At 44.0% G+C, this 27,069-nt stretch overlaps 1 long non-coding RNA gene across 1 annotated transcript; it reads right to left on the bottom strand.

Annotated features, from left to right (window-relative positions):
* Positions 1-768: 768 nt before the first annotated feature.
* On the bottom strand, positions 769-27,069 carry LOC147733901 (uncharacterized). The gene is made up of 3 exons (XR_015307598.1): positions 25,312-27,069; positions 2,598-2,697; positions 769-906 (listed from the first exon to the last, which is right to left on the bottom strand). It is a non-coding gene; the product is annotated as an uncharacterized LOC147733901 (long non-coding RNA).

The raw sequence follows: 27,069 nt of genomic DNA, 5'->3' as shown, positions 1-27,069 counted from the left end.
GTGCTGGTATGTATTATATTTACTATTTTTACAGACATTGAACATTTACGTTTTTCACCTTGCTTGATTTTTTAACTCCTCATTTTTTTACATGGTTAGCATTTTCATATGTTTAGGTTTACTACTTCAACTTTCATTTGCAGCAGTTCATTATATGCATTTGCACTTGTACAACTAATAAGTAACATAAATAAGTCAAGTAGGGATAAGCCAATGTAATCATATTTTAGGGGTCAGAGCATATACACTGGACAACGGTGCACCAGTGTGCAGAGTCTAACAATCAGCAATACAATTCAGAATAAAGTGTTGGTAACAATGCAAAAAGTTGCATCTTCTCACGGTATCATATATAGACCATGAGACAATCAAAAGGAACATCCATTATGTTCACCCCAGCACTGCTCATCTAAAAGGCATGGGAATGTGGGTGATGCCCCAAGTGTCACACACTTCTATCTACCTTGCCAACGAAGTCTCTGCAGGGACATAGGCAATTTTAGTTTGTGCTGGCAGCGGCTCTCAGTGTGGAAACAGAGAAGAACAAAGGAGTGAGAGACAGAGTGAGAAAACGTAATTTACACAATGGGGGGTTCCATTTTGTTCTTTAATATAGTGCCAGGAAGTGATACATTTTTCTGGCAATTTAAACAAATTAGCTTTAATGCAGGGCATGATAAAAACTGGATTAATGAAGTTCATAAATAATGACAGTCTGCCTCTTTCCAACTAAACATATTCAATGTATTTTATTGTTGTTACCTGTTCCCCTGCTGGCAGACGTCTCCACATAGCTTTCAGGAACCTTGGGAAAAGCATCAAGCTCTTTAACCAGATTTAAGGTTTTCCTCCGATTCAATCGCCTCATCTTCAGCAGGTTTCTCCAGCTTCTCCCTCACATTCATTCTAGAGTGACAAAAAAGTTGAAGTACATACGTAGCTGTAAACATTCTTAGGCTTTTACAACACAAGTTATTTGACAACACCTAGATTAATATTACAACTGAGTGGAGTATGTCAGCAGTGGTTTATTGTCAAGGTTTGTATTAGATTTTCCATAAGAAAATAACAGCCTCATATTTCAGTCATAAATAATTTCCTTTCCTAGGCAATTCTGCAGAACTTCACTGTAGGAAAGTTTAGTTGTTTTCAAATAAGCACAAAGCAACTCCTTACATTTACTATGTACTAGGCATAATAAGAGCACTGTGCCACAGCAAAGAATACGAGAAAAGGCAGGATGAAATTGACCAAAGCACACCCACGAAGTAAGGCAGTTTACAGTTGCAAGAATCAAACTAGTCCACTAGACATACAGCAGAGGGTAAAAGACATAACAGAACTGAACGTGCAAACAAACATATAAATGTTAGCAATTCATATTGCAAATTTACAACAGGTCAGCAATATAATCACTCCAGACAAGATACTCATCTGCAATGAGGTGCTGCCAGGCAAGTGATAGCAAACAATTGCACATGGAAACATACTAGACATTATCTGTAATTGCGCCATTAAAGATTAGCAATTTAAAAAAAGTAGGGATCCGTAGTATACATTTAAAACACGGAATTAATGCAAAGTACATATTGAAAACGTTTTTCATAGTGGTTTTATATACACATCAATGAAAGAACAAAAAAAAGTATTAAACAAATTGATGGACTGTAGGTGAATAAAACAGATATGAGCTGCATCTTGTTATCAACAGAGATGACATACGAAAAAGAAAACAATGTATTGGATGTGCAAGAAACCTCCTTAATATATTCATCAAAATGTGATATGCACTGTACTAGAGAACCACTGACCACCAGTGCCACATACCAATAGACAAAATGCTAAAAAATGGGTATAATGAGCTAAAGATCCACATCTCTAATTTATAAATACGAAAGCAATCAAACTGGATCAACTACTGTTTCTTTTTATGTACTATATTACCAGCTTGACAAGATGAACAGTCATAGTTTACTCCAGGAGGTGAAGGGGGTTAGAAACTTAGAGACAGTATGACACAATAAATAAAGTGGTGTCTGTGCTTTATTTTAAAAAAAGAACAGGAATTCATTTTGTAGGTAAAGGCTAACCACCCACCATGATTTAAAAAAATGTTTTGAAAAGACCAGTGATGTGAGAAAATTATGATAGATAAGTGTCTGCTTCATGTTTGCTTTTCAGAACATATTTTCGTTTTTCATCAGATTACATCATAGAAAAATATAGCTGCTCTCAGCAACTATACAGCCACTACGCAATTTCCAAGTAAGTTACAAGCTCCCCAAAAAGAAGACAACACTTCTTAAACAAGCAACGGGGCTTTATCCCATTGCTGACCAACTAGTAGAATACGCATTTTTATGTTACAAGTCGAAATTCGGAATGTTAAAATGTGGTTTGCTGAGCATCCTCACTTGGTATTCTACAAAGCAGTATTCTACAAAGCAGCATAAACAATCACTCCCAAATCAATGTTACATTGAAGCAAAAAGGTTCTTTAATTATCATACGGTTTTCACTGCATGGGAAAGCATACTAAATAGATGCACCTAAAGCGGTCCCCAAAAGCACGTAGGTAAAGTTGCAGTAAAACTTACCATAAGACAAAATTCTGATTTGTTCCTGTGGGATAATGTGGTCCATGAAGAAGGTTTCGATATGGCTTCCTAGGAGGCCGTCCACACTGAACATATCCTCCTAGGATTACAAAAGCACTAAAGTAAATTTTATACGGTCACCGAAAGATGTATAGCTCCAATGTCGATCAGCTTTACCTTCTTTAGTAAGACCAATACCATACATGTAAAACTCATACTCTAGCATTCACAATACATTTAAGGGGTGAAATTTGAAAAGGTGGCCATACAAATAAGTGCAATAGGATTAGACATGATTTACCCAATCTGTGCCATGTGATGTTGTGTAGATCCTAGGAATCCCCAGGACCTGCACATTTTGGATGACCTAAACTGAGGGCTTGGTGTCCAAACTGCTTCCAGACACCCCCACAGGACATGTCAACCATTAGACCAGCTAGCTCTACAGTGCCATTACCACCCCCCCCCCTGTATCCTACAGTGGTGTAGGTCGATTCTGGCAACCATTAAACAGGACAACCCTGATTCCTCATGGATCATGGAAAACAGTACAGTACTTTTCGCTCAGTCAATCGCACTTACTTATTCTCAGATGGTACACAAGAGGGCAATCAGGACGTTTCAATAAGTATTTATTGGTCCAGCGTTAGTGTTGTGTAAGACATGTTTGCTGTGGCAATCAGGAGACAGAAGCATACGAAAGAAATCGCAAGTACTAATATGGTAAATAGTATATACATTTCTACCATACTGCTAAAAGGTTCGAATAAAACAGTAGTATTTGCAGAATCCTATAATGCGCTTCCTAAGTAATTTTCCTAAGAGTACTTAATCTAGATATGTAGGTGTAGCATGTATATGTGTGAAGCTATGTAGGCATGTTTCTAGCCAAGAACTCCCTAGGGAAGAACCAGCCCACTCACCTGATGGTTGGGAATGAAGGAACCCGCCTCTGCTTCGAGGATGACACCCTGCAAGGGATGTCAGACCGCTGCATGTCGAAGATTCAGAATGCAGGACCCAGTGTCTGCATGAAAGGAATTCTCCTCTAATTTGCAGGGGGGAATAAGGGTCTCATATACTAGAGTGGTCACTCCAGGGTTTCTTCTAGAATCAATATATTTTGAAAACAGTCATAACTGTTTTAAAAACAATCAAATGTTTTTCCAAACAAATGTGATCATCAAAAGCTAGCTGGTGGCTAAGGATAAAAAGAAAGTGGTGACCCTTATACAGAACTATGCAGTGCCTGAGGGCATGTTTATGCACGTCAGGTACAGGGATTAGGATAGAACACTAAGAGCCTGGTGTCGAAGAGACAGAAGCAAGCTACTAGGTAAAAGGTCAGTAGTGGTTTTGCTGTTGCAGGTTTCGTTATGAATAATATATAAATGTTGTAGTACTAGGTAAAAGGTCACCTGTTTCAGAACAGTTATTGTCGTTTGGGTGGGACAATGTATGTAAAAAGGGGTATACATGACAGAAATAGCCTAAAGGACATGACAGTGACACATACAACCTAAACATTCACAAGCCAAATGATAACTTCACCACTTATATATTGATTGAATGGAAATGTGAGATGCTACTATTTTAGAAATGACTAATCCTTTAGAATAAATAAATACCCGCACCTTTTGGTTCCTAATATTTTCAGTTCACAACAAAAGTGCCAGTCTTAACTATTGATTCCTTTTAAGCATGGACACCCTTTGTGTATTTGACAAACTGGAAGAGATTAAAAAAAACTTTTGCATTACAAATATTTATTCTGAACCACTACACTGTTGAATGCAAGGGAAAGAAGCAAGATACATTTAGGTGAGGGCTTGCATTTATACAAACAGCCTCTACAGTGCGACACAAGTGCAGTACTTTCATCAGCTAACTGACAAGAAGGGCAAGAAAGTAATAAAGGCTTTATAGAAAGTAGCATTTTACAGTCTTCAATAATAAAGTATCACCTGCAACCAGTATTTGATTATAAATCAGTAATTGTGTAACTGGAAAAACAGGGGTTAAAAATATGCGGTTTTGGTTTTTACCTGGAAACCTGAAAGTGGACTATACTGCAAAAATTATGTTGGGAAGTTGCACTTGAAGGTAAAGGTTGAGACAGTGAGTGTCCGTCAGAGGCAGAGCTGTGATTGCCTCTAACCTAGCCAAACTGCCCAACAATAATTTTCCCTAGTACATATATTTCAATATTATAAAAGGGCGAATGCCTACCATTCATTTTGCTCTGAAAAATAAATAGGTAAACACAAAGCACTGCATTAGTGCAGCAGCAGTAGACTCTAAAATCCAGAGCTTTCGTTTGCCAATGCTTGTATTTGTAAAGCTTGCTATCACCAGCGAGGGTCCTGGTTGTTAATTGAAAAGCCAGGTCTTCAGGTTATTGTGGAATTCCAGAATCGAAGAGGAGGCTCTGATGTGGAGTGGTCGAGCCACAATATTGGAGCGATGCAAGAGAACACTCATCTTCCTGATCTGGTTCTGTGAATGTGTGGTATGTGTGCCAGAGTGGCAGTCTCTGGGTGGCTACTGGAAGGAGATGTAGGTGGGGCCTTACTTATGCAGGTGGGGGGCAAGTGTGTGTGTATATTAGAGTTTGAAAGGAGAACCAGGGGTGTGCAACTCCTATAGCCCAATGGCCAGGACATATTGTTTGGGGTCAAGAACAACAAGTTTTCAAGTTTATTTTGTCCTAGGGACAAGTAGGCCCAACCCCTTGCAGCACAAACACATTGGCTGCCAATTTTCAGTACCATATTATGGAGCACGAATGGGATCTGTCTGCAGTTGAGGTGATATTTGTGTCCATATGAAAATGCGGTTTGAACTTGTACTTATGGTTCATTAATGCAAAGCCTTTATTATTAGGGTGAGCATTCTAAATAAATATTGTAAGCTCAAACGGCACTACTGACAGTGGTTCCAGTAAAAAAATGTGTACACAAATTTGCAAAGTCTAACAATGTGAGGCTATGTATAATGCTCCCAGAATGCTTTCTGATTAAATGCAAATATTTGCGAAAGCTTGAAAGTACGGTTGAGGATTATTTGCTTTCAAAATTAAAAGTTTACAAAAAATGCAACTAGGAAAAAAAAACATTTTACTAAATCAAAAAATCTTTATTCGATTGTAGATTTTACAATCATAAAAGTACAGTTTTAAGTACACATTTAAAAATATTACAAACAATTCATTTCATAATGACACAATATACAGTACGAAGAAAAAGGTTGGCACGTCAGACACGATAGGCATGAGCAATATTGAGATAAAAACATAAATACTGTATTCTTAAAAAGACATCTAAAACATTTGCAGCATAATTAACCATCCATACTTTTCCTAAAACAGATGGCTTTTTTAAAAAAGTTACAGACAAATAGTGTACAATCAATATTCAGTAGTTGTAAATAATAAAGTGCAGGTTTAATTTGTGCAAAACTCAATTTTTTAAGACACGGTTTAAGATATAATTTCCGTGGGATAGAATAATAGGGGCAGATGAAGAGAAAGTGTGCCAGATCTTGAAGAGACTTTCCGTCGCAGCCACAAGCTGGCAACACTTCACCCCGTTGAGCCCCACTTGGTACTGCCAGTAGAAGATGATATAGATCAAAACGGAACCTAATTAGCAAAAACCGATCATAGCTAGTCATGGGCCATGTCAGGTAAGGTTCCATTTGTGGGCATGTTTTTAATAGTAGGTGTTTCCTTACACTAACCTTCTGTATTTCAGCCTCTTCTCTGTCAGTACATCTTAACAAGATTAGAGCGTTCTTGACAGAGATAACATCAGATGTAGAAATTGAGGTTGGCGCATGAAACAGGTCCGGGCGACCAATTGCCGTTAAACAATCCTTTATGTATTTCACCCAAGGTACTTTGAGCCTCCCGTCTAGCTGTAAAGTTTCTTTCAGTAGGGCATGTGTTAGTGGGATATCAGTGTTAAGCCAACAGTTCAGCCAACACAACACAGGATTTACTGCTATTCTATCGCCTAAATAGGGAATCCCCAACTCCTCATGTACAGAATAGTTCCCAATACCCCTTGGCAGCCTCAAAATCTTTTTTAAGAAGTTATTTTCTGTAACCTCTAGGTCTTTAATCTTGCGATATCCCCAGAGCTCACTCCCATAGCAGGCGACGGCAACACGTTTTGCCTGGTACAGTTTAAGCTGTGCGGCCATAGGGCAATTACCAATTTTTTGTGCAAAGCCAAGAATGGCCGCATTAACCCTTGTTGTTTCGCCCTTCTTTTTATCGACTGCTGGGCCCCACGATAGTTTATGGTCTAACAGAACCCCAAGGTAAGAGAAGGAGTTAGTTAAAGGGATTTTCTCCCCATTTATGCTGAAAGAATCAGTTTTCCGGGTACCCTTTCCTGTCTTCATGACGAAGGACTTGGAATTATTTATACTTAGGCCACGTGACTCCATAAATTTATGAAAGGAATTTAATAATTTCTGCAGACCGATTGCTGTTCTAGATATGAGAACAGCATCGTCGGCATAAAGTAATACAGGGACCCCTTTGCGCTCAACTAAGGGGTAATCCGCTTCTGTATTTAAAAGAAATTCCTCCAATTCATTTATGTACAGGTTGAAGAGGAATGGGGCCAAAATACAGCCTTGTCGAACACCCCGGTTTATTTTAAACTTGTCCGTTACTTTAAGGTCTTGAGTGTAACGGACGTTTGCTCTAGTGTCTGTGTGCAAATCGGCAAGGAAGTTGACAAGATTCCTCTCCACACCCATTCTCAACAAGGTAGCCCAAAGTAAGCTTCTGTCCACGCAATCAAAAGCGGCCGACAGGTCCATAAATGCCATGTAGACAGTACCTTGTCTCGCCAGGGTATATTTACTTAGAATCAGATATAGGTTCAGGCACTGCGTAATAGTTGAATGGCCTGGTCTGAACCCATATTGTATAGGTGACATGATGTTCTTTTCTTTAGCCCATGTAGATAACCTATTAAGAATTACACCCCCTACCACTTTAGCCACTGAATTTATTAAAGAAATTGGCCTGTAACATAACGGGCTGCTGCGATCGCCCTTTTTAAAAACGGGGACTATAGTCGATAGGCCCCAAGTTTTTGGACACCCCGTTATCACCGCTGCATTTATTACAGCCGTGAGAACTGGGGCCCAAAAGGGGATACTGGACTTGAACAGGTCCGGCGGTAATCCATCCGGGCCCGGGGCCTTGTTGCTGGTTAGACCCTGTATTCCCCTAACGACCTCATTTACTGTGAAACATAATGGAGTCACAGTTGGGGTTAAAAAATCATGATCTTCCCATTGCTCATTGCTCTTAAATATTGTGCTGAAGTGTGTCATCCACTCCCCCTCTGAAATGTTTGTACCAAGAGCTGTGTCATTAGGACTGTCAAACAAAGGTTTGTTTATTATTTGCCAAAATTTGCTGCTGTTCCCCAACACTGATGGGTCTAAAAGAGATTCAGTAACGTTGACCTTAATTTCCTTTTTTCTAACAGCTGTTGCCTTCCTATAAGCCAAACAAAGATTTTTTATCAAATCAGAATCCCTAGGTTTAGTTTTTAGAGCATATTTCAGATCCCTACTTGCCTTTGAACAATTATGGTCAAACCATTTGATGTTTTTCCCACTTTGCCCCTTTGTTGGAGCTGTAAGCATGGAGCCAATTTTGACGACCAGCCCCTCAAACCCGGTCAAAATATTTGAGGGGCTTGAGTCAGAGGATGAACATGCAAACAGCTCCTCTTCACATGCGCTGGTTATTTTGGGGTATAAAGTGTCTTGGTTTATCATTGACCATTTAATGCGGCGTCTGCCATTTATGCTACTCAACGTGCCATGATCAATGCGCGACTGTCGCTTTGTAAGTAAAGGCCCGCCCAAATTAATGACAAGGGGATTATGATCACTGTATACACTGGTATGGATAGTAAAGTGCGAGACCCATTGTATGAGATCTGAAGATATTAATATGTGATCAATAAAGGATCCCTGCCCATGCCCTTTAAAGGTTGGGGTGTCAAAAAGTTTTGTGTCAGGAACCAAAGACATAGCTACGGTCAAATTATTTTCATTCACTAAGTCATTTAGGTTCCTGCCACCCCTAGTGTGGGAGAAGTGAAAACCTTCAACTTCGTTACACCCCAAGGAACCCATAGGAGTACAGCCTGGATTACCACATGGTTGGATATTAAAATCGCCTACTATCAACAAATACCGTGATACAGTGTAAACATTTTTGCTCATTAATTCTGTTAAGGAGGCAATATTACATACATCATTACTGCTGCTAGCATTATAAAAGTTAACCAAGGACAACACATTCTTGCCATTTTTTAGGTCGATCATCTGGATGTTCAAGTTTTCGTTATAACAGTTACTTATTTTGCAGACCAAACCCAAGTTAATAAAAATGGCCAGGCCTCCCTTAGCTCTGCCCCTGATCGAGGCAACCGCTGGAATAATGAAACTTAAAAAACCCTCATTGTGAACATTTTTGTCCTCCAGCCAAGTCTCTTGAAGACACACAATACTACATTTTTTAATAAATGATAACCATACTGGGTCTAGTAGCTTATTGGCCAAGCCAGCTATATTCCATGAGATTAGGCTTACACAATCATCGGATACTGGCCCAAGAAAGCTATCTATGACGATTGGAGCGGGTATTTGCGCAGGTATCACTGCGCATGTGTCCACCAAACCTGCGATGCTCACTGCAGCCGGCTCCAAGTGCTCAGAAATAAGATCAGGAGCCCCATATTGATCAGGAGAGTTCTCGGTTTTAAGGGGAGAGTCCACTTTTAACAGTAATGTACTGGGGAAGTTTTCGTGGTGTCCAGGCATACTTACACCATTATCAACACCACATTCAGCGACGCCAATTGCTGGCCTTATAGCGGGTAACAGCGGTGGATTCGCCTCATTTTTCCCAGAGGGCACTGTGGGTAATACTATAGGGAAGCTGATATTTTTCCCAGCATATCTTAGAGCATTATATGCATCATTTTCATGGCAACAGCTAACCATCTTATCATGTGCCCTTTTGATGCGTGAGATGCTTTCAGCCCCCCCCCGTGGCCTCTACATTCCTTAAACATCAGTCGCATTCCTCCAAACCACTGAAGGCCTCGAACCTGTTGGAAAGCTCTAAAGGGGTAAATGGTATCAGATTTGACATATTACCATTAAAACCTATTTTATTGTTAAATGGTATTGTATTCCACCCTTGGATAGCTGGTGGAGGAGCTAGTTGATGCATATATGCAGGGTTCAAGGCAGACTCAATGTTAAGGAACTGGGAGGTAGAATAGATGTTATTATTTTGATATTGTGGGGGGAAAACAGTGGATCTGGGGTAAAAGTACGTCAGGGGACGTGGTATTATGCAGTTCTTCTCATTGCCAAATGGCCAATTCAAAATATGGTGTACTGCTTTTCTGTCCCTAAAATTAATAACCACAACGTCACCACCTATGTCCTTCACTCTGCCCCCCAGCCAAGACAGGCGGCGAACGTGGACTATTTCGCCGTTTACCATGTTTGGCTTTGGTCTATATAGAGAGAGCCAATGCGTTATTTTATTTTTTAACTGAGAGTATCCCTCTCTTTTTCCATTTGGCAATTCTGGGACCCCGGTAAGTACAACCACGTACGGAAGTGCTTCCGGTGGGAGTTCCATAGGCGGTGTCCTGATCTGACCCCCTCTTCCCCAAGTATTCTCCTTCACTTCTGGTCTAGGGAGTCTGTCCGATAGAGTGCTAGATTCCCTGGTTAGGGTATTAGCTGAAGTGACTGTACTACTAGTTGATGTTGTAGTAGTTGGTCTACCCTGGGCAGCTGTTGAGGCTATTGACAAAGAATTGTTACAAGTATTGCCACCATGTGTTGTCGAGGCCACATGCAAGGGTTTAGGGGCAACTGAAGTTGCTACTGCTGCCTGACTATTACCCGCAGTGGGCATAGAGGGTGTGGGGCCCACAACATTTTTTGAAAGGGGTTGTGTTGTTGTGATGACCTTATGTTGTTGCACTTTAGATGGACCTTGCGAGCGTACAAGATTCCCCAGTGTATTCAAGTCCCCCTCTATTTTACCTAGCCTTGACTCCATCCCCTTAAATCTTTCTGCTAGAGCAAGCATATAACTGCGTACAATCAACTCGATATTGTCCAGAAGCGTCTTGGGAGTGGCCAATTGTGGGACCTCTTCCATCTGGGTATGAGTGTTATCTAACTCTATAGTTACTTGGGCTGGCGGTGTCAAAGGAATAGGACTGGCTGCTGTAACTTGATTAATGTCAGAAACTCCCGGTGGTGTTATAACTACAGTGTTCACCTTTTTGCCAAACTCAGTATGACTTATTTTGGGCTTATTAACAGTTGTTGTTTTCCGTCTTCTTTTAGAAGGAGGAGGCCCATGCATTTTTTGTGCCAATGACCTTGAATTTTTGCCTCTTACAACTTTACCGGGTCTTATTGTTGGTGAAATCAAGATCTTGGAGGTATTAGAAGGGGCATTGGACACAGTTAGTAAGGCTTGTTGGGTTTGGGTGGGTGACACTGCTGGGGCTAAGCATTCTTGAAGGAGCAGAGGTATACTGGCAGTCAGTGAGTTGTTATCTGCTGGGGTGCTAATCAGATCGTCGTCCAAGGAGACGGACATTATGGGTTCAGAAAAGGTTCTGTTTTTAATACGTTCTATTGACCGACGACGATCGGCCCTCCTCTCGGCTAACAAGAGCTCCTTATTACCTTCTATGGCCGGTTTGAGAAAGTAGTCATCCAATGTTCGATTAGACATGCCCCCATTTTTGTCTGCTCCCCCGATAGCAGGGCTAGTAGCTGCCGTAGCCATAAGGTGATAAAACGTAGTGGCAAACTATAAACAGAGGAACTTTAACTTACGGGAAACTTGAACCAAGATTCCTGGCCCTGCCCGGCCTCCTCTGGCCGATGAGGGCCATGGAGGGCCCGCCCTTTGCCCGGGCTTAGCCCGGCGCGGCTCCGCGCGCGCTCCCGCGACGCGGGAGGGGCAGCTGTCACTTAAGCGCCTCCTGGCGCGGAAAACCGGGAAAGCAGGAAGTCGGCGTCACAGGGGATCCTGGGAAGTGTAGTTTCCCTCTCGGCGGCCGCGTTAACCTGCGGCAGCGGGGATCTCTACACGCTGTGGTCCGGTGCTCTGCTCCGCTGTGCAAAGGGTTTCCCCAGGTTCAGTTAAGCCCCGCTCCACCGGAGGGGCAGCTGTCACTTAAGCGCCTCCTGGCGCGGAAAACCGGGAAAGCAGGAAGTCGGCGTCCCAGGGGATCCTGGGAAGTGTAGTTTCCCTCTCGGCGGCCGCGTTAACCTGCGGCGGCGGGGATCTCTACACGCTGTGGTCCGGTGCTCTGCTCCGCTGTGCAAAGGGTTTCCCCAGGTTCAGTTAAGCCCCGCTCCACCGGAGGGGCAGCTGTCACTTAAGCGCCTCCTGGCGCGGAAAACCGGGAAAGCAGGAAGTCGGCGTCCAGGGGATCCTGGGAAGTGTAGTTTTCCTCTCGGCGGCCGCGTTAACCTGCGGCGGCGGGGATCTCTACACGCTGTGGTCCGGTGGTCTGCTCCGCTGTGCAAAGGGTTTCCCCAGGTTCAGTTAAGCCCCCTTTTACTAAACTACTGTGAAATCTGAGGTACCATTTCTTTGAAGCATAATTTAATAAAATATGTAGATGTATGCTAGTATTTCCAAAACATATTCATAATGGAAAGTTACTGCAACCAGTTTCAACAAGATTATGGGAAACATGAAAATAAACAAGCATTGGCAAAGCCAGTCGGTCGACACTGGTGATCAGTCTTTTGATTTTGTCAATGCGTATCTTGTTTTGACATGGCTTGTCTAAAAACGTTACTGTTGTGTGAGCTGCTGAGCCCTCACTATTGTAACAAACATTGGCAAAAAGCAAAAATATGTTTTTGTCTCAAAAAGCACACCAAAGTACCAGCGGTGCTGTGGTTGGGCTCTTGTATTGGGATGCACTTGAGGGAAGCCAGGGTGTAAGTGTGTGCAGTGATGCAGCTCATGAGGTTCTTGATGGCTTTCAGCAAGCTACTGGTGTACAGAAGCCCAGTCCTCTTCTGTGAGGATTTTCCAACTGCTGCGGATGGGACCAATGGTGGTAAGTCGAGGTGGTGCAGGGTAGTTATGTTGAAACTAACGAGGGCGTGGTATGTCCCAGTCATAGTTGCTGGCTTGTCAACTGTGATGTTTCTGACTGAGGAGAAGGTCAGGTCTAATAGGCTCTGGTGGTGTGGGCGAGTTCCGTAACGTTCTGGATGAGGCCACCGGTTCCTAGAAGAGCCATAGGGTTTGGGTTGTTGTGATTTCATAGGAGTGAGTTAATGTCTCCCGAGGAGGATGAAGGTGTTTGCATTACCGATGAGGAGATGCAACTAAGTCTGTGATGTCGCTGTCAAAACTGGTGCCGGGTCCTGGTGGAATACTGAAAGTGCCTGGGAATCTCGGCCAACTCAAATGTAAGATGGGGCTTACAAAAGTACAAGCCATATTAAAAGTATCAATCAATACAAAAGGTAGCTGTGGTTGCACATCCAGATATGAAGTAGTTACAGGGCCTGGGTTCCTAAGCCAAGAAATCCACTGAGGGGCCCTGCTACCAACAGGTGCGATACATATCGTCCACCAAAACACAACTATACAAAGGGCACGGCCATACAGTGGGTATGCCATATCTTCGAGGAAGTAGCTCTATCATAGCTGAATATTCCTTGCTTTCATTGGACTCCCAGTACCTTAAAAAAAGTTTGTTAGGACGAACAAATGACTTCACTTATTCTTCCTATTAGGGCATTTGATTGTTTTATTTTCAATGCCCTTTATCTTTAAAAATGCTATTAGGGGCGTGGCCAGGCGCCAGCGAAGATGGCCGCTTGACTCGGGAGCTCCGCCGAAGCCGAGCCCTTACCCCTGTTAATCCGGCCATAATCCTTCCTAATTTACACTCCTCATATAGCCCTAGCCTGGCCCTTCATGGCAGTGCCGGCGGCGCAAACTCCGGAGACTCAATTCGCCTGTGGCGCCATGCGGAAATGCCAGACTGCTGGGCCCTGACGACTGCCGAGAGCGCTGGTGCCGCACACCCGGGCTGGAAGTCCGGGCGAGGCCCCACTTGACGGCCTGCGCGCGGTGTGATGGCGCGCGCCGTGACCTGCGTCGGGGCTAACGATTGCCGGCAGGAATCGTAAGGGGTGACTGGCGGCTCCATTAGACACGAGTGATTGCCGGGCATTGAGTGCGGCAGCACGAATCGGAGGCGGCGTCTGCCAGCCTGAAGGGGGCCCACTTGCAGAGCAGGTGAAGCTGGGGTGCCTCCGGCCCCCTTGAAGGAGAAGTGGTGTGTGCTTGGATAAAGGCACAGAGACGATCACGCCACACCTTGTACAGAGACTCTGCCGAGCCACGTGGCCATTCAGCTGCCTGGCCGCCATATTAGAGAGGGACGGAGGTAGGAGCGCAGCAGGAACCCGACACGGGTGTGCAGTCGGACCGAGGGATTGAGGCCTATGGTCTAAACGAGCGTCAGGAGAACACCGCTTGAGAGGGTGGACCTCATTCAAGGGCTACACGGACTGTCCTGTGGGGTAGCTTGGAGAACATACCGTGTAGGAGGCAGCCGGGTGGGCCCCGGAACTGGTGGTGGAGGACTGCATCTATTGACGCATGTTGAGCATATGAAAGGAAGGGGAACTACGAGCCACAGCTGCTGGTGGGAGTGAAGGGTCACTAGAGCGCGCCTTGTGCCCAACTGCTGTCGTCGAAGTGGCTCTCCGGCGGGCTGGTGTGCGCCACTGAAACGTTGCTGACTGAGTGGGGAGCCGACGACATGAGGCCCAAAAACACTGTTGCCGCACAGACTAACAAGCTGGACAAGTACGCAGTCCAGCTGGGGACTCCGCAGACTGCTGGTGCATCGGGAGACCAAGCAGCCCCTAAAGAACCGTCGCTGGCTTCAATCAGGACGGCGATACAGACACTAGGAACTAATCTGGAGACAAACATTGACAAAATCTCCATCGAAGTCAACCTTCTCCGCACTGACCTCAGTAAAACCTCGGAAAAGGCCAAGGCAAATTAATCTGATATACGGGAGCTTCAAACCTCCTCGAAGGCACTCGAACAAGGCGTAAACGAATTGGTGCACCAACCTCGCCAGGTGGCCCTGAAGCTGGAGGACCAAGAAGGAAGAGCCCGCAGGAACAACATCTGAGGGTAGGCGTTCCAGAGTATTCCGAGGGGCCTAGTGTGGAACTCGTTCTGGAAGATCTGATCCTCACCCACCTGAAACCTAAGCGCCTGCCCAACATCCTCACCATTGAACGCGCTCATCGTGCACCTACCCCTAAGCCCAAGCCCGGAGCGCCGCCCAGGACAATCATAGCGAAAATCCTGAAGTACAGGGATAGAGATGCTATCCTACAAGCGACCAGGCAGACGAGCGACCTATAATACGAAAATGCTACAATCCGATTCTTCCCAGACTTCACGCTTCAGGTACAGCGAGAAAGGCGCTCATTTGCAGGAGTGAAGGCGGCGTTGCGAGATAGAGGAATCAAATATATGATGTTCTTTCCCGCCAAGCTCAAGGTCATTGCGTGGGGCAAATCTTCGTTCTTCACAACGCCGTCGGACAGAGAGCAGTCACGGGTTCCGGACCGGACGGAGGGGGAAAGCTGGAGACACAATCAGGTCGCCTCGCCAGGATCGACGGCCGAGAGGGCGGATGTGGACGGTCAAAGTCAGCGCTCTTGGCGGTCGAGGTCGGCCAGCCCCAAATGGGGGACTCTTCGAGAGGGGGCTGACCATTAATGGAGGTTGACCTGGCTACATGGACCCCAACGAACTGTTATGTATTGTGTGCTCCTGTGCAAGAGTGTGGATCCTACCCTCTCTGGTGGGTCCTTGGGCATGGGGGGTTGTTATTTAACCATGTGAGGACCTGTAGCTTCTGTAGAGTTAGGCTGCAAATGTTGAAGGCCTCCCCCCTTCTATGACTCTGTGGCTCATGATGACTTCCGAAGAGTCGAAACACTAATTTGTCAGTGACAGGCTGCAACCTGATGTGACTGTGATCAAATCCTTGAGGAGTGTACGCTTCTGTAGCAAATTGTTAAGTTATGAGGGGTGGGCGTGTGCAGCGGTTGGAGCTGGGGCCGGCGCACTCTTCCCCTTAAGAAGGTTTTTCGGGTGGAGGGAGGCTTCCTCACTCCTGGGTTGGGGTTGGGCGAAATGCACTCTGCTAATTGGGGATGTGGGTAGTTCAAAGCCTACGGAGCTGGGAAGCAGGTTCTACTATAAAGTGAAAAGGAAGAGCACTGAAGAAGAGGGAGGACAAAATTCATACTGTAATGAACAATGCGAGAAAACACTGTATCAATTGATTTAGGATGCCCCTTGCAGAAAACAGGGGCACTTTTCACAGAAGATGCTTCTGTGTTCACACAACAATTTTGGAACCTCCACTCATCTGAAACTAGTAGCTCCAAAAAGTTGGATTGGCGCTTACGATGCTATGACAGAGTCATTGGCTCCTATGGAAAACCTTTAGTCTGAAGTCCTGTCAATTGCGTATCTAATTACTCAAAGACAGAAAACAGCAAAGAATGGACAAGAGTTGTTTGAAGAAGGTTAAACAAAATTAGACCAACAATAATATATAATACAAGGGCGTATCTCATAGGAACTAATCTAACTACTGGAAAGAAACAGAAGAGTCTAATGCTCCCTATCCCACCCAATATGGTTGCCATTTTGTTACCGTCGGCTTTCAGTCATCCTCTTTAAGCATTTTTATGTACTTCGACAGACATCCAAGGTATCCGATTCTGGGTAGAGTAGTTTATACTCTTCCATTATGGGGATGAGGCACTGGTGGTCAGGAGGAGGCTTCTTAATATTTTTCTCTCCTCCGCTGATCCTCTGGAGTTTGAAAATGACTACTCTACTAGTTCACAGTTGTGTATTTACACTATGCAGAATTAGGATTGCTGTTATACATTTTGGTATTTATTAACATAGAAATCCTAAAAAAATGCACACAGGTGTGAAAGGCCACGGCAGACTTGCAGAATTTTGTGGCATAACTCAGGTTTCCCCGGAATTAAATTACAAGGCAAGAGAGCTGGGGTCCAAATGGCAAGTCTACTCACACACACTACATAGTAAATGCAGAGAATGTCTCCAATATGCCCACCACCACATCCTGCAGTCACAAAAGCTTGGGCTGCAGCCAAAGCAAAATGCAAGAGCAGATACATTTTATAACCATGTGTAACGACTGGATTTTTGGACCAGATGGGATCAGCTCCTGAGAGCCCCTCCAACCCAGCCGGAACGTAACCACCTCCCTCCTCAGGACCATCTATCCAGGCACCTGGGTACCTACCTGAGGATGGGGAACTCGCAATATACAAGCTCATATCATCAGAAACACCACTAAATCTATAGGGATACTAAGAATACTCACTGATTACTAAGGACATCCATGCCCTACACCACACTCATACCTCATAGTCTCGCGACCACATGGGTCCAGACTAATCTACCCTGGGGCAGTTCTGATTATCTACCATTAAACACTGATTACCCTCAGTGCTCACTCAAGCCGCAATCTTGCGGGTATACACACTGCTCACCCTCAGTGCTCACTCGACACGCAATCCAGCGTGCCATATACACTGGGCTGCAGCCCCAGTGCTCACTCTCTTTCTATTGTGTCCCCAATCCAGCGGGACTACACACCAGTCTCCTACCTGGTGCTCACTCACTTACAATCCGATCTGCAATCCGGCAGATCTACACACTGACCACAATCAGTGTTCTCACTAACGCCACTTACCAATGACGACCACTTTCCTATGAATACCTTTAGCTCTCTGTCTCTCTATGTTGGGAAGTCTCTCTCACTATTCACTAAGGGTTCGCTACTACAATAATATTATGGGATGGCCGAATTACTTAGTGTCAACAATTCCCTAGCTCAAGGGCTCCTCTCTCTCCCTACTTGTTCAGACTTACCGGATAAGGGGCAGCATCTGTTCTGGCTGTAACATCTGACTAGAAGAAAAGGTTACCTGTGCTCCGAGAATAGGAGACACTCTGTTTGCAGAAATAAAAACGCTCTCTATCATAAGAGCAACACATGCACACTAGTTCACTAAGAACTGGGGTCTCTTTATTTTAACAATGATGAAATACACATACACAAATATGCGGGGTCTCTATGACTAACAGGAACTTTAACACACCGCTGAAAGAAAAGGATTAGACATCCAGTACAAGGTTATCTGCGGGGTAACAGGAACTTTTAACACACCGCTGAAAGAAAAGGATTAGACATACAGGGACAATGATAAGGTTTGTAGATACAGAAGGATATCACCTGAGGGGTATGAAGTCTTGCTCTAGCTGTCATCTGGGTTCCTCTCTCGTCTGTGCCTTAGCTCGTCTTAGATTCTCTCCTGCACTCTTGGACACACCTCTGCGCTGATCACTTTGCACTGGGTTTCTCTCCCCCACGGACTCTCTCCACCTTCCAACTTCAATCTAATGGTTTCTGCCGCTCTGATAACTGTTCATTCCACTAGCTTGTTCACTCTGGGTAAAGTCTCTGTGCCAATGTCCAATTAACTCCAGCTGCTCCCACAGGTTAATCCACGATATAACTTCAGTCTCTTCTAAAAGGCATTACTTCAGACTCCAGCTATTCACAACTCCTCCTGATAAGTAACTGCTTCCTTCAGTTCCAGCTCACTGACTGTCTGTTTGTCTTCTCTCTGTTCCAAGCATTTTCTGTCTCTTCTCCTCCTGCAATTCCACTCCTCCAACTCTACCAACACTCTCTGCTCCTCCAATTCAACTAACACTCTCTGCTCCTCCAACTCAACTAACTGACTCCGCCTCTGCACTTCACTAATATAGAATGCAGTCTCCTCATGGAAAGTTCCAGCCAGCAGCTTCCTCCCACCGATTCCATGTACCAGGCTCCTTGCGCTAGACGCTCCCACAGTGACCAGCTGCTTGTTTCGTCTATAGACCTGAGCCCAGAGACACTTCCTGATTAGATTCAGCTTTGGCCGGTTCTCTCCGGTTCGCTTAGGGCGAACAACAGCTCAAAACCAAAATATTACCTTTTCCCTTGAAGCCTCTCAGCTCCATCAAAATGGAGTCTCTCTAGTTCTGGGCCTTGTAGGCCTGAGAAGGATGAAATAACCCTTAGCTCTGTCAGAGTACCTACATAAACCATACCAATGTGTAATATAAAGTCAGGACCACAGGATCCAACCTCTACTATAAGCAAAAATGACAGGCCAAAGCCAATAGGCAATAGATGGCCTCTTCTAGGTCTGGAAGAAAGGGCTTAAAAGGGCCAACACAAGCTAGGAATACATATCCTAGATGTGAGCAAGATTAAAGTCTTTATCACTCCCAAAATAGGGCCAAAAAGCCTGTCAATACACCATGGAAGTCAGGTAAGGGTATTCGGGTTCTTCCCCCAATCCTGTAACTGGAAACCCTTCACAATAGTAGGCCACGACTAGCTCACAGTGCATTTACTACCACTCACATTGAACAGGTCCACCTGGCCTGTTGCTGTTCTTACTGGAAGCAGTTGATGAAGCTGGTGTGCTATAGAGTCAGGACAGTATGAGGACACCTAGAGCCCCAGTTATCGGGGTAGTTGGTAAAGGTATGCAGTTTAGTGCTGTGGCCTCCTGGACAGTGTAGCCAACGCTGCATTGCTGGTGACAGTCTGCTCTACTGCTTCAGCCTGACTGCCTTCACCTGCCAGGAATCAAAACCACTAGAATAATTTGCCAATTGTTGGAATTTTCTAATGGCCTCATCCACATTTCCTGTCAAGGGCATGTTCCCAATCACTGCAGACCAGCCGGTCAGTCAGCTTTTTTTCCTACAGTACTGTACACCAGCTAGAACACAACTGCACTACAGAACATCAACAATATTGTGATATACTAATGCAGAAGACAAAATATCGAGAAGTACATATAGGAAAGTATAGATTTACTATTCCCTACTCCACATCTACGTAACTTGAAGATATATGTACTGGATGGGTACACATGTCGAGTTAAATATAGGAAATCTAGACTCACTTACCTGTCGATATTTTATCTTTCACATTCTGTCCCATCGATATTGTTGATTCGATATTAAGGGGGCACACCTTGTAATAACTCTAAGCAATTTGCCAAATTCAGGCAGCACCACTGAAAGATGCTATCCTAGCTGTTCACTTGTCAAATGTTATACAAGAGTCCTGCAAGACTAAAGTGTGTTGAAGCTGGGGTAGTAAGTATTTTAAGCATGATCTATGGCAAACTGTATTCTCAATGAGAACTTCTTTATTCTGATGACAGGCCTATATGTACACCATTTGTCACACAGGTCTTATCAGGGCTGTATCCTACACAAACTGTACTAATCATGAGCTACATAAACGTAGGTGATATGGTTGTTTCTGTCTCCCTCTTCCTGTCCCACTCTGCACTTGGTATGTTTCTTTCCTTGTCTTGCCCCAATCATTCTTACATTAGAATGCGGAGGTGAATATTTTACTCTGAGGAATGGTTAAAGCAGATGCCGAAGATAACCACAGAGTAAGGTATCCATACTGGTGTTGCTTAGCATTAAACTTGGACTCCACTTTGACTACATTGTTACTGTCATCTTTATTAAACCATTGTTATTAACCAAGCTGTCTGTCACATGCACACACTTTCAGAGCACCATCACATTTTCGCTCTGACTCATTCATCATTTTAGTGCATCTCTTTCGTTATGAATGCAGGTACACACAACCTCAGAAACAATATCCAATTTCCTTTCCGACAGAGCAAAGTGAAGAAAAGGCTTCCAAGGAACAACCCATAAACTAAACAATAAATTAACAGCATTACCATCACATCAGGAGTCTCAAAACATAGTTTATGAACCCAATAAGGACGCCAAAAATGAATTATCTTATTACATCTAACCTCTTCACACATAGAGGAATGAATAACTTAACACGCATTTGCAAAGCTAGCAGGTCTCAACTTTTCGATACATTGACAATTCTCTGTGCCAACACTTTTAAGCATAAAACAAAAAGAAAAAGCTTTTTGTCAATGTTGTACAGCACCAGGGGAAAAACAAAACAAAATGAACTAAAAATGCATGGACCGTGCTGCTACAGCAGCCCTGCACTATGGCGTATGCATGCATCACCACTCAAGTATGTGTTTTTTTTTTAATGTAACATTCCCAGGGAGCCGATACCCCTACAGCAGTGGGAAATACAACTAATCAAAAGTGCATTTAAAAAAAGTAGTTGCCACAGGGCAAATGACAGCTTTTGGTGGCTACCAAAAAAAAAAGTGAGAAAAAAATTGTTATAAACCACTAGCGGAGGGGATTGGGATCAACAATGGAGGAGTACTTGTGGTACAGTTAAGCAGGTGGAAAAAAAGGGGAGTGAGCAAGTGAGGAACTGGGTCACCAGAGGCGTGGAGATAAAAAAAACGAGGAGGTGCAATGGGTGAGATGGGACGGCTGCAGCAGAGGAATGTGGAGTATGTGGGGAGGAAGCAGCACACAATGGAGTAGCTAGAAAATGCATGCACCTTCATTGAGTGTGGAAAAAAAAAGTAGTTACCTGAATCTGAGGATAAAAGTCTTCAAATCAAAAAGATGGAATATAAGCTATGCTCCACGCAATAGACAAAGACAAAAAGAGAAAAGAAAGTAATTTGCTTTAATCTTATTCGGCGAGAGGGACAAGAAAGCTAAGCAATGGTAAGCAGTGAGCTGGATCTAAAGCTACAAAGTTTTTGGCATGTTGCACAAGAATTCTTTTTACAAGCTGTCTGGGTCGAGCCCTCCTCACTCTCAAAAAGAAAAGCGAAAAAAACACATTCACTGAGGCTTGCCATCAAACCACCGCACCTCTGATTCCATGCTGTAGAAATGCCAACGGCCCCATGATGCACTGCATGCTATGGTTTGGATTTGCCTGCAAGGTTGCCAAATCAGAGGAACAAGTAGGAACAACTTCATGGAATTACTGCTGTAAGGAGACTAGCAGACATGGGAGAACATGGGTACAAAAGACATCTGATGTAAGCCTCAACAAGGCTCACCAAAATTCAGTATCATGGGACTTAAAGATCCCTACTCTATAGAGATACATCAGATCCTTGTTCTGCAGAGCTAAATTTGGTAGAATTGTGTCAAGTCTTTGTGGCAGTGAAATATAATTTAAGACAAACCAAAGTGGTGCTACTAAAAGAAAAGAAGACTGACAAACTCTAGACAGTGCAACCAAATGCCCTAAAGTATTTGTTCGTCCTACCCTCTGAACATAAAACAGGGGGACATTCTGATTAGCACTAGAATATCAGTTCCCTCCTTACACAATGTCTTAGTAAAATGTGAGGATGCCCGGATTGATTTAAGTTGCACATGACTGTCTACTAACCACGCTCACTCACTAGTAAAGGCCTTTCTAGCTTGTGTTTCTATAAAATACAATGGGGCAGATTTACAGGCCCCTTGCGCCACCATTGCGTCACTTTTTTGACGCATCAGCAGCGCAAACAATGCGGCCAATTTACAGAGTGGCGCATCTAGGGAGATGCGTCACGTTGTAAAGCGCTGCGTCACATTATACTTGTGCCAGGTATAATGTATGCAGGGTGGGCGTTCCCACACAAAAATCCACGTAGAATTGACGCTGTGAAATTTATATTTTACTGCATCACTCTACACCTTCACTGCATCAAAATCCTTACGCCTGCTCAGACTAGGCGTAAGGAATGATGCAGGGCTTTTTGTCTGAGACTCATTTTTCATTTCAAAACTTTATTCGATTCATAAAATGGATCATAAAAGTACTGAACATACAAACCATTGTACCTCATAAAAGAAAAGAGCATTTTAAGTACACAATTTACCAAAATTTATAAAAGACATGATAAAAGGACCACTTATCTGTAGTTGCACATTGATGGAGTTGCGTCACTTTCATGAGCAACTCCAGCAATGCGTCACTTTTGTGCCAACAGATGCGTCAGTATTTATGACGCATCTGTTAATCCTTGCACCATGGAGCACTGCATTATAAATACAGCACATTCATGGTGGCGTAAGGAAACGGATGCATCCTTGTAGATGAATCAGTTCCTTGTAAATCTGCCATGGATTGCTTTGAAAACTCTGTTTGAAGAAGAAATTAAAAACTTGTTCTTGAATGCACAAACCACAAAGTAAAATTTTATTGCTGAAATATTCAAACGGAAGCTTTCCATGTGATTATTCCTTGTTGCTCCGGTGATATTTATTTTTTTACCTTTTTGAATATTTTAGCTTAGTCTTTCAGTCTGTTATTTGTAGGTAGAGATTCGGTGCTACTTAATTTTCTAAGTATAATTGAGCTCTTGGCCTTGCCTCCTGCTGCATTTATTGTATTTCTATCTAGCACCCTAATTTGATATTCCCGATTCATGCCCTTGTGCGGTTATAATCAATAATATCCTTACAAGGCATAAGAATCATATCCATATTCAGTAATAGCCCATGCAGTTCAAAGCACAGCACGGCTACTCCCATCAACTCCTAGAAAGCACAACGAGTTCTTCAAACAAACCAAGCCTTCAGGAGCCCGGTAAATTCCCCCCTGCTTTTGTTTTGATTTGAACAAGAACTCCTGGAGTCCAGCAAGAACTGTTAGTTCTTAGTGACGTCTTATGTCCAACCTTATGTCAAACCCGGCACCTTTCAGGTATAAAATACCAACAGTTGCCTTAAGCAAACACACGGTGGTTTGGAGCAGAGCGGCTATCTACTTGCCCGAGAGCCTAGCTGATGCGAGAGCCCACGGAAGCCACCCCTCCCCTTGGACGCGCTGGAGAAGCTACTTTTTCTCACGCCGAGAAAATCCAGCTCCGGTGTTCCCGAGTCACCCTTGCAGGTTGCTGGGAGATCGAGTCCTGAAGAAAGAGATAAAAGACCTCCCACATTCTATTACTAAGGTACGGAGCTGACTAAACCCTTAAAGAGAATTCTTGAATCAGATCCTTGGCAAAAACAATCTTAACCAACTGAACTTAAACTGCTACTTACTTACTCCTTCCCAAGTGTTAGGCTTAGGTCAGGTACATTGGGGTAGGCGTAGTTAGAAGCACCAGTTGAGTACGTTAGTCAATGGTTTTATGTATGTAAATATATTTTATCTATTTTAAGTATCATATGGCTAAGAAACCATATCTATGCTTTTACAGTATTATTTCGTAATACTACTTTTATTGTACGCACTTTACTTCATAATAAGTATTACAATTCTGCAAATTCATTTCTCTTGCATGAGAAAGAAGACTGCTCAATAAAATAACACCTTTTTATTGAAAACGCCTGTCTCTATTTCTCTGCACTCTGGTGAAACTAAGTATGCACAGTTGACTGAGTGAAATAGCTGCCTATTGTTTTCACACGACTCTAGAGATAAACTCTATTCTGAGGGAGCAAAGTTGTCATGTTTGTACGGTTGTCAGAAGCTAATCCCTTCTTGTCTAATCCGGAGAGTTAACTCTTTCCTGAACATTCGAGAAAGTTTCTAGTGACCTCTGAGCTAGCTGGCGAAAACTAATTAAGCCTAATATAGTCAGTAGAGACCTAGTCGACCTCAGTCCTACGTCTACACTGCTGTTTATATTATTCCAATGCGCAGAGCCTATTGGGAATATAGGAACTACACTACATATTCTTTGTTTAACATATGTTTTCTTTAGTTTATTGGGTCTGGCCTTTTCTCTCTTGTTATTTCTAGTTCTCCAACTTTGCTTAATACAATCACTGCCTAATATGCTGGGGATCGAAAACACCGTAAATTTCCTCGGATCTGAGCCCAGCATTTGACAACCTACATGCATTAGTTAAATCATGACAATGGACAACGAAAACATCCAACCGGAACATTGCTTACAAGGCACACAGATGGTAGTAGAAAAGCTGCTCACCAGCTCAAAACAATTGCTGTCGTTCATCTACTACAATGTTTGCACTTTCGCCAGCCGTGTCACAAGTTTATCTCTACAGTTTATTCCAAGCAGCGTTTATCTTACCCAGATGCAGTGTTATTCATGCTCCGGTACACAAACTCAAAGCATATATTGTTGTTCCTGTCCTTCCTCCATATCTATAATGGAGGACAAGACATTCATGGAAAGAGCCATTCGACTGTCCCTCTCAACCACTGCCTCTCAAGACGAGCCTGGGGACGTCTTCACCCCACAAAGTAACCAGCAGCACAGAGGAACGTGACAGCGCGTATAACATAGCAACAACCCAGATAGGCACCCTCTTAGTCTCACAGCTTGACTCTGTGCAAGCCTTCAGCTCCATACGTGCACCCGGCGCCTGTGAATAACATGCACACACCAGCCAGATGACACTCAAAGACACGCGTTACTTACCCTTAAGAACACCGAGGCTCACACCAGGGCAATGTCACTGTGTGGTAAATGCATAAAGTATGGTGGGCAGCCACTAACAGACATTGCGGATTACATGCACTGAATTTGGCAGTCCAATGCCACCCCCGCCAGATAACTGGCGCCAGCCTGCGCTGAGCCCTGTCACTACGGAAACACTTACCGCCCTCTTAGTGGTCCAAAGCTGGACTGTGGAAAAGCTCAGCAGGGGGGTTAAGCACTTGCACGCAGGTATCACCCTGCTGTTACAGTGCGAGCCCGGTGCTCGAGGGGGCGGGGCGGGGCGGAGTAGGGTGCAGGAAACGACAACGTCTGACGTCATTAAAGCCGGGTGGCTTTCCGCGCCTGCCTGCGCAGCAGAAGCTGGTTCCACTCTGACCGCCAGAGCGAAGTTTTAAGTGCCTGCGTTCATCCAATAATACATCGATCGTACGGACGTAACATCTGTGTTGTGCCAATCGCTGACTCCCTAACAAGTCCAAGAAAAGTCGCAAAGTGCCTGGTCGGGGAGCCTACCACTACAGGAAGAAGTAGAAGAGTCGCGAGGAAATACTTTACCGAGGCACCAAATCCAATGAACATGTGGGAAATGCTTCGTCAGCCAATCGGACCTTGTAAATACACGGCTGCCCAATGATTCTTTGAACTACCAACCAATCCCGCAGTTCGCGTACACTCGCCAATCGAAAACGTACGCGTTCCTATAGTGTTTGCTTTGCAGTTGACATGTGAAACCCCGATGTGTGGTCTTGTGTTGTTTTGGGAAACGTTCTATTTACCTTGGTGCGAGATCAGTTGAGTGGACGGCAGCAAACGTTGCACTCCGGAGAGAAGGGGTTGCTGGGCTCCAACCTTACTGGACTCATGGACGAGCAGAAGCAGTTTGCCTTCGGAGAAGCTACGCACATCTGGCAATTTCATATTTTCAGCGCACTTTTATGTGACGTTTGAGTGACACTTTTATCGCAAGTAGAGCAAAATAGTTTATATAGCAATATAGTAAGACGTGAAACGCATGGGCGTTGCAGGAATCCGTCGGCGTCTGCTAACCCAACTGGGGCCATTAGAGGTGAAATTGCAAATAAGAGTTTATTTTTTATTTTATTTATTTATGCGATTTTATATAGCGCGGACTTTACCCGAAGGTGTCAGAGCGCTTCACAATGGGAACATCAATGATACATGAGGAGAATAATAAGTGAACAAATTACAAAAGCAAAGTTACGTTACATGAATCAAAAGTGACAATAGTGAGTGTTATGTTGTGCTTTCTTTTATTATTTGCATATTGCTTTAAGGCTCGCGTTAGAGCGTGCCACCATGTAGAATGTCTATTACTGTTCTTGCATTCTTGTTCCATTAAGGGTCAGTTGAAGCCTTCCTCTGGTGCTGTCAGTTGTGCTTCCTGGCTCCACCTGTTTTATCCTTTATCTCAATAAAACCTTATGAGATACTACAGCCTCCTTCCCTACTTTACAATTGGCGACGATCAGGATCGACACCCTGCAACCTAAACCTCGGATTATTTTTTTTTCCTCTTTTTCATCGTCTACAAGGAAAAAAAAAAAGAGAATCGCTTTGCAAAGAAGTTATTTGTATATCTACTATCACCTGGGCCATTACATCCAAGGGATTCAAAAGCTGGTTCGTATATTTTTTTTTTCTTTACTTTAAGGAGACTTACTGACTTACAGGCTCCGGTTGGTCGCGCATGCCGGCATCTTTCAATCGAGAGCCGGATTCCAAACACCATCGGACGACGCGCGACCACGGAATGCGTAACATCAATCACGCGCGCCTGGGTTAATCACGTGATGACATAATCGCGCTAGGTCACGTTGCGTGACCCTGCGTAGCGGCCATTTTGGGTTGGTCGAAGGAATCTCGGAAGATTCAATTACCGAGGCTCAGTCACCGAGGC

Source organism: Lissotriton vulgaris, chromosome 1_2 (assembly GCF_964263255.1).
Source record: "Lissotriton vulgaris chromosome 1_2, aLisVul1.2, whole genome shotgun sequence".
In the NCBI taxonomy this organism is placed as follows: domain Eukaryota; kingdom Metazoa; phylum Chordata; class Amphibia; order Caudata; family Salamandridae; genus Lissotriton; species Lissotriton vulgaris.
The sequence above is the reverse complement of the archived record's forward strand: the minus strand, read 5'-3'. Positions and strand labels throughout refer to the sequence as shown.